Raw genomic sequence first — 8,806 nt, 5'->3', positions numbered from 1 at the left:
GGTACGTCCTCTACTACGTGTCATCTCGTCATTGCCCCTCACACACACAAACACACACACACACATCTGTACCGTCCCCGTTTCTCCCTTCCCTTTCTCTGGGTCTCGTTTCTGTGTGCGCCATTTTGGTCACGTTTGACAAATAAAAGGAAAAAAGAAAAAAATTAAAACATTTACGCATTCGTGACCTTAATATCGCTTCAGCTCGCTCGTCTTGGTTCGTGGTATATGGACCCTACTGACTGATCGAGAGATGAGATATGCAAGTATGTGAAAAATTTTGTCATCCTTTGTTTGTTTCTAAGTGTGTGTTATGTGTGTGTGTGTGTGTATGTATGTATGCATATATGTATGCATGTGTAAATGTATATGTGTGTATATATATATATATATATATATATAATTTTTATATAATATATATACATATATTTTTAAATATATATAATTAATATATATATATATATATATATATATATTTTTATAATATATATATATATATATTATATATATATATATATATACATATATATGTATAATATATACATACAGTTTTAAATATTTAAATATATATATATATATAATATATATATATATATATATATATATATATATATATATATATATATATATACAGCCACCAAAACAAACAAATTAATAAAAACAAATTAGTTTATTTTTCTTCGCTCGTTCGGACGAACCCGTTTATTTCATCATCTATTTATTTATTTATTCGCATGAGACGCACTCTATTTGACAAGCCGTTTACTTCTTGGCGCGGAAGAAACTCAAGTTTATTCGACCACCTGTTTATTCGGACGAGACTCGTTGACTCTGCTTGTTTATTTCTGTGGATGTCAGTATCCATGTGGTATTAACTAGTATCCATCCTCCATTCTGTCACCTGTAACAAGGTTTGGACTGTAATGTAACCCGTTACCAGTTACTATATCATTCAGACTTATCAAGTGACAAATGGATTACTACGTCGTGACATAATGGAATAAGAAATATAGTATTTTTGGCCAAAGGCCAAGCGCTGGGACTATGAGGTCATTCAGCGCTGAAAGGGAAATTGACAGTAAGAAGGTCCGAAAAGGTGTAGCAGGAGGAAAACCTCGCAGTTGCACTATGAAACAATTGTTAGAGAGGGTGGAAAGCCAGGTGGAAGGAAGAGAATATCAACGGAGGTACAGTAAAAGGAGTGAAGGAGGTTGCAGCTAGGGTCCGTAACATAATCATCAAGAGTGGGATTTTAGCATCTGAGAAGAAAATATTCATAATTGTCGGTCTTATCAAGCGATAATTCTTATTCATGATGATACTCCGGTCATCAACCTTTGCTTTAAACGACGTTTGCCAGTAGTTAAAATGTTAGTAATCTGATAAATAATTCTGCCTAACTGTCGACGTTATCAGGTGATCATTTTATTTCAAATTTTCCTGTAATTAGTCATTATTTTAAAGGAAAATTATCTATATTATATCTTGCACCTGAGAACAAATTTTGATAATTACTCCCGTCATCAAGGATAATCATTGTTCTAAGCCATACTCCGGTTATTCTGTCTATGATGTAACAGTTGTTCAGTATCATTCAAACAGAACCAACCCTCAGCCCAATAAACTAGAATTTTTCATGCATTTTTGTTTATTTGTATTTCGAATTGGGGAAGGATCCAATGCAGTTTATTACATGGGACTGATTCACCCGCCATCTTGACTTTCATGACAAAAATACATAAGCTTTGTCAGTCTTGAATTACAGGGCATTCAAGTGTAATGATGAGTGTTTTTAGACGAAATTTCTCAATTTTACGTTTAAAGTAATTTCACTTCTCTCTCTCTCTCTCTCTCTCTACCTATCTATCTGTCTGTCTATTTATTTATCTGTCTATATGTCTAACTATCTATCTGTCGTTCCATATATCTATCTGCCTATCTATCTGTCTGTCTATTTACCTATCTATCTACTAGTCGATCTATCTACCTATCTATCTGTCTATTTAACTATCTATATGTCTACACTATCCATCTATTTACCTGTCTGTCTATCTAACTATCTATCTATCATTCTATATATCTATCTACCTATCTATCTGTCTATCTGTCTGTCTGTCTGTCTGTCTATTTATTTATCTGTCTATCTATCTAACTATCTATCTGTCATTCTATTATCTATCTATAACTATCTGTCTGTCTATTTATCTGTCTATCTATCAGTCTATCTATCTATCTATCAATCTACCTATCTATCTGTCTATTTGCCTATCTATCTGTCTACTTCTATCTATCTAGCTATCTATCTATCATAACTAATATCTATCTATCTATCTATTGTCTATCTATCTATCTATCTATCTGTCTGTCTGTCTTCTATTCATTTATCTGTCTATCTATCTAACTGTCGTTCTATCTATCTGTCATTTTTACCTATCTATCTATCAGTCAATCTATCTGTTTGTCAATTTATCTGTCTATTTACCTATCAGTTTATCTATCCATCTATTTAATCTAACTAACTATCTATCTGTTCTATTTCTATCTACCTATTTATCTGTCTGTCACTGTCTATTTATTTATCTGTCTATCTATCTAACTATCTATCTGTCATTTTATATATCTATTTATCTATCTATCTATCTATCTATCAAATCTACTCCATCTGCTATTTACCTATTTATCTGTCTACACTATCCATCTATTTACCTGTCTATCTACTATCTATCTATCAATTTTATATATCTATCTATCTGTCTTATCTATCAATCACTCTACCTATCAGTCTATCTACCTACCTCTTTGTCTATCAATTTATCTATCATTCTATCTATCTATCTATCATTCTATCTATCTTTCTATCTATCTATCTATCTATCTATCTATCTATCATTCTGTCTATCTCTCTATCTATCTATTTACCTTCAGTCTATCTACCTACCTCTCTATGTATCAATCTATCTATCTGTCTACACTATCTTTCTATCATTCTATATATCTATCTGTCTATCTATCTATCTATCTATCTATCTATCTATCTATTTACCTACCTATCTATCTGTCTATGTATCAATCTACCTATCTATCAGTAGATGAACAATGTGACCCAATGCTCGTTATCGCCCTGCATTCTTTAGACGCATCTCGGAGGTTTTTCCTTTTCCTTCACTCAACACTTACTTATCTCCTCTTTTCATATCATCAGCTATTATTATTATTTTTTTTTTTTCAGAATCCGGCTGGCAAGGGAAACGATGGCCGATAAAATGGCCAAAGGGCATCCCCACCACGTTATCTTTTCCTCCCTCACTCCCTCACTCACTCGCTTCCTTCTCCTCCCTTCCTCCCTCACTCGCTTCCTTCTCCTCCCTTCCCCCCTCACTCGCTTCCTTCCACACCTTCCGTCCCGTCAGAGGCCCTCAAGTCGCTGTTCTGCGACATTTTCAAGACGTTGGGGGGAACTTGTTTCGGGTGTGATTCTTATCATATATATATATATATATATATATATATATATATATATATATATATATATATATATATATATATACATATTATTTATATATTATAGAAATATCAACACACAATTACGTGTGGGAACAGAAATAAATTTCTGACTCACATCAGGACTGAACCCAAGTCTTTCAAATGAAAGACTTGTGTGGCCTGGTTGGCAGCGCTCTGGTCTTTCATGTGAAAGACCTGGGTTCGATCCTGATGTGAGTCAGAAATTTATATATATATATATATATATATATATATATATATATATATATATATATATATATATATATATATATATATATATATATATATATATATATATATATATAATGACTGATTGATTTGTGGTGACTAAAACTAGCGTCACAACATCTTGGTTACTGATGTCGTTACAGGTGTATGTGTGTGTGTGTGTATATATATATATATATATATATATATATATATATATATATAATATATCAAATATCGTATGATATACAAATATCACTATACCCTGAGAAAAACTTTCCAGCAAAAGGAATTATAATTATTCAGTCCTTTCTAGGCCAGGATTCGAATCTGGGCCTTTGGCTTAGAAATAATCATAAACGGTCGACTTGACTATTTGGCTAGGTTCGAATCATGGCCAGGCTAGCTGTAATTATCAATTTAGACTCCTTGTATTGTAATTCCCAAGGCATAGTGAATTAGACATCGTGATACTCGTAATTGTTACTTAATAACACCCTTTAGTACTGTGTACAGTGCACCACGAGAGGTGCACTGGCGGCACTATTACACCCCTCCTACGGCGATCTATGGAAAAAAATATATACATACCCGTATATGTATATATATATATATATATATATATATATATATATATAAATGTATATATAAAATATATGTATAAACATTTATGTATATTGTGAATATATATATAATGTAATATATATATATATATATATATATATATATATATATATATATATATATATATATATATATATATATATATATATATATATATATATATACTATATATATATATATATAATGTGTGTGTGTACCCTTCAAGCACAAGGTCCTTTATCTAGGCGTCGAACAAAATCCAACATTTCAAAACTGTGTGCCTTTCCGAGCACCCAAAAGCACCTGGACCAAATTCGAAACATAGAATCCGAACGGGCCCTGCCGTTAATGCATTACACAAAAGGAATCTTAAGCCAAAGGCATTAGCCATGTTATCAAATTTTCATTCAAAGGGGGGCCCAGAGCTCATGCAACATTGACCGACTTAGTGAAGAAGTGATTCTCTTCGACCAATCTTTTATTTAGGGCCGAGCTGCCGACGAAATGTGCTTCATTTAGATTTTTACTCTCTTTAGAGCAGGAAGTATCTAGTTGCTTTGTTTTGGGGGATTTTTGTAGCGGTTATTTCATTGCACCGCTCACTCAGCCGCAGATACTTAGGCATTTACAGCTTACTCACTCACTCACTCACCCGTATTAAAGGATTTAAAGTATATATTGCTCACCTACTCACTTGCGCGTATTTGAGGATTTAAAGTATATTGCTCATTCACCCAAATTTAAGGATTTAAAGTATATCGCTCACTCACTTACTCACACACACTCAAGGAATTTAAAGTGTATTGCTCACTCACTCACTCACTAACACACATATAAAGGATTTAGAGTATACTGTACTGCTCACTCACTCACCCATATTTAAGGATTTAAAGTACATTGTTCACTCACTCACCCATATTTTAAGGATTTACAGTACACTGTTCACTCACTCACCCATATTTAATGATTTAAAGTACATTGTTCACTCACTCACTCACCCATATTTAAGGATTTAAAGTATATTGTTCACTCACTCGCCCATATTTAAGGATTTAAAGTACATTGTTCACTCACTCATTGACCCATATTTAAGGATTTAAAGTATATTGTTCACTTACTCACTCACCTATATTTAAGGATTTATATTATATATCTTACTCACTCACCCATGTTTAAGGCTTTAAAGTATATAGCTTGCTCACTCACTCATCCATATTTAAGGGCTGAAAGTATATTGTTCACTCACTCACTCGCACGTATTTAAGGATTTAAAGCGTATTGCTCATTCACCCATATTTAAGGATTTAAAGTATATTGCTCAATCACACATATTTAAGGATTGAACGTACACTGCTCACTAACTCACCCATATTTAAGGATTTAAAGTATATTACTCACTCGCTCACTCACTCACTATGTTACAGGATTTAAAGCATATCGCTCACTCACTCACCCGACACTTATTTAAGCATTTAAAGCATATTGCTTACCAACGCACTCATCCACATTTAAGGATTTAAAGAATACTGCTTACTCACTCACTCAACTATATTGAAGCATTTGAAGATATTAATAACTCGGTCACTCACTCACTCACTCACTCTGGCCAATCATTATTTCATTCACTCACTCACACCTCAATGTCTAAGAAAACCAGCTTCAATCTATAATGCCTTTTCTCATTCACAAATATTTACTCACTCGTTCACTTGCTTGCTCAAACACCACCTATTTCAGTCACCCAGCTTTTCTTCACCCTACCTTGTTCAGTCTGCCTCATATCTCTGAAGTTAGTAGTTCTTCTATGTTAATCTTGAATAGTAATATTAAGACCATATTAAGACCAGTGCTAGTTCTGATGCAAGAGTCCCCTGAGCTTACACAGAAATTACCTCAGGAGTCACGACAACCATGAGATGCATCAGTTTATTTATATTTTATTCCACCGCTCTTAAAACTCTACACTAAGAAACTTCACACAGATGCAACCAGCTTCAAGGTTTGTGTTTCATCTGGGCAAACAAGAAGTCTTCATTTGGCCAACTGCTAGAATTTAGTTGTCTCTCCAAGCAAAATCAAACTATGCAATATAGACATTACTCCTATTTATTCTAAAACCCCAATAGTCAGTTCTCGGTCCTATTTAAAAGCATTTGAGTAACTCGACAATGACCTTGACATACGACAGCGGGAATAAATATATATCAGTTCTAAAGATAACTTCGTGGGAAGTTCCTTTTAGTTCCCAGAAAAAGGGAATTAGTTTCGGTTCTGTGTGAGGATGCTTTTCAACTTTTCCTGCCTTTTTACAGTTTTAATCTTTTTCTGCCTTTAAAATTAAACTTGCAGCAGAAAATGGATTTCATCGACAGACATTACATGTTTTATAAGGATAAAAACACATTCTCTAGTATTCGTAACTACAATCATAATAATTGGAAAAGTTTACTGTCAAAGAAATACTGCGCTGTTTTCATCATTACTAGAAATTAATGATCTTTCTGTTATCTTAAACTTATCCTAGTCATTGCAACATTCCCTCTTCGTCCCAAAAACAACCTTCAAACAAGCTGATCAATTTCGGCATATGTCTGACGTCATGCTCACCACCAACGGTAATTGTTGGTTGCAAAGTTTCAGCCTTGCAGAATGGCAATGATTTTGACTGGAACGTAGCATTTAACTAAAGTGAGCTCTTGAAAAACGAGTTGCTTGATTGACTGATTTATGGTTACTAAAACTGGCGCCATAACATCTAGGTTATTGACGCCGGAAAAACCGAGTCTATTAACTTACGAGCTCGTTGGCGAGCGCTACGCGCGCTGGAACTCGGCGCTGTTTTCTCCCCTACCCTCTCGATCCCCTACGAGCCCCGCCCCAACGCGGGGCGGACAAACAGGTTTGCAGAGGAGGGTGGATGTCTCCCCTACCCACCCCGTTCCTATACCTACCCCACCCCCACCCGGGGCGGACAACAGGTTTGCAGGAGGAGGGTGGATGTCCCCTACCCTTCCGTTCGCATACCAACCCCCACCTGGGGTGGACAACCAGGTTTGCAGGAGGAGGGTGGATGTCTCCCCTACCCTCCCGTTCGCATACATACTCCGCCCCCACCCAGGGGTGGACAAACCGGTTTGCAGGGGGTGGGTGGCTGTGTCATGTCTCCCCTACTGTCACCGGGAGGAGGACAAACAAGATCAGATCCACTCGGATTTTATTATTATCTTCTATCTTCAGACCTATCCTCTTACAAGCATTCGAGCCATTCCCTGGAATCCCCTCGATGTAAAGCAGTGGTTCTTGAACTTTTTTGCCTTGCGACACCCTCTGTATTACGAATAGATCCCACGCTCCCCTACCCCTGAAATTTTTGTCATCTATGAACTATAAACAATATGTTGTCTATTTGTTCACTATTATACTTCACTGCTTATATGAGTATTTGGATGAATGATAGATTTTTGTTTCATCGCTGTTAATTTTTCATAAGTATGCACTGTACTATATTTCAATGGAATAAACAATGGTCATAGAAAATGGGCAAAAACAAAATATGATAAAATCAAATTTTATCTTAATCCTTATTCAAACAGTTTCAGCATTATACAGCTTACATTTACAAAAAAAAAATATTAGAAAAAATACCAATTACTACAAAATTAAATATAATTTTTACTATTTTTTACAATTTTTCATGGATCATGACCACATCAACCCCGCTTGCGCCCCACTTGGAAGCTTCTGGCGCCCCATGTAAAGCCATTTCTCTGAACTATCTCTTTGGACAGTGAATTTTCTGAAGGTACCTTACTGGAGAAACTTCGCATATGTCCCTTTATTTTTCCGACGTTCTTATTTACGCAGAACGATTTTTCTGCTTCGTTCCTTTGTGCTGAGGGACCAGTACGAATTGTCGAAATTTCTCTATAATGAGAGCTTCCGTCCTTTAATGTTTATTAATGATAAACGACCTTTCTGAAATGGCCCCTTAATACAGTAGTTTCTGAAATTTTTCCTCATGATAGGCGACTTTTCCGAAAGGTGTTTTAGTCTGAACGACTTTTCTGAATCGTCTGTTCTTTCGTGAAGAACTATGGGCAAGAACTAATTCGTGGCATAACCCCACTGGCACAGTGTACGGTTGATCTTGTTCACTTACAATTATTCTCTCTCTCAAGGAAGTATAAAATTATTTCAGTTTAGACTGATGGACAAATATTGTCATAATTTTTCATAGCATGATTTATCTTCTGTAGAATGGAACTTTCAGGTTTAGATGAAGAAATTTTAAAAGTTATATATTCTATCCTGCATGTCAGGTAATCTCCCACCCCCTGGGGGAAGGGAGTTGATTCACAGGTAATTTGTCTATCTGTCTGTCTGTCTCTCTTTTTGTGAAATGAAAGTGCCCAATCTCAAGCCGATTAGAAAAATAAAGATAATGATAACAATATATTACTATATTTCAAAA

Source organism: Macrobrachium rosenbergii, chromosome 9 (genome assembly GCF_040412425.1).
Source record: "Macrobrachium rosenbergii isolate ZJJX-2024 chromosome 9, ASM4041242v1, whole genome shotgun sequence".
NCBI classification, from domain to species: Eukaryota; Metazoa; Arthropoda; class Malacostraca; order Decapoda; family Palaemonidae; genus Macrobrachium; species Macrobrachium rosenbergii.
Note: the sequence above shows the minus strand (reverse complement) of the source record.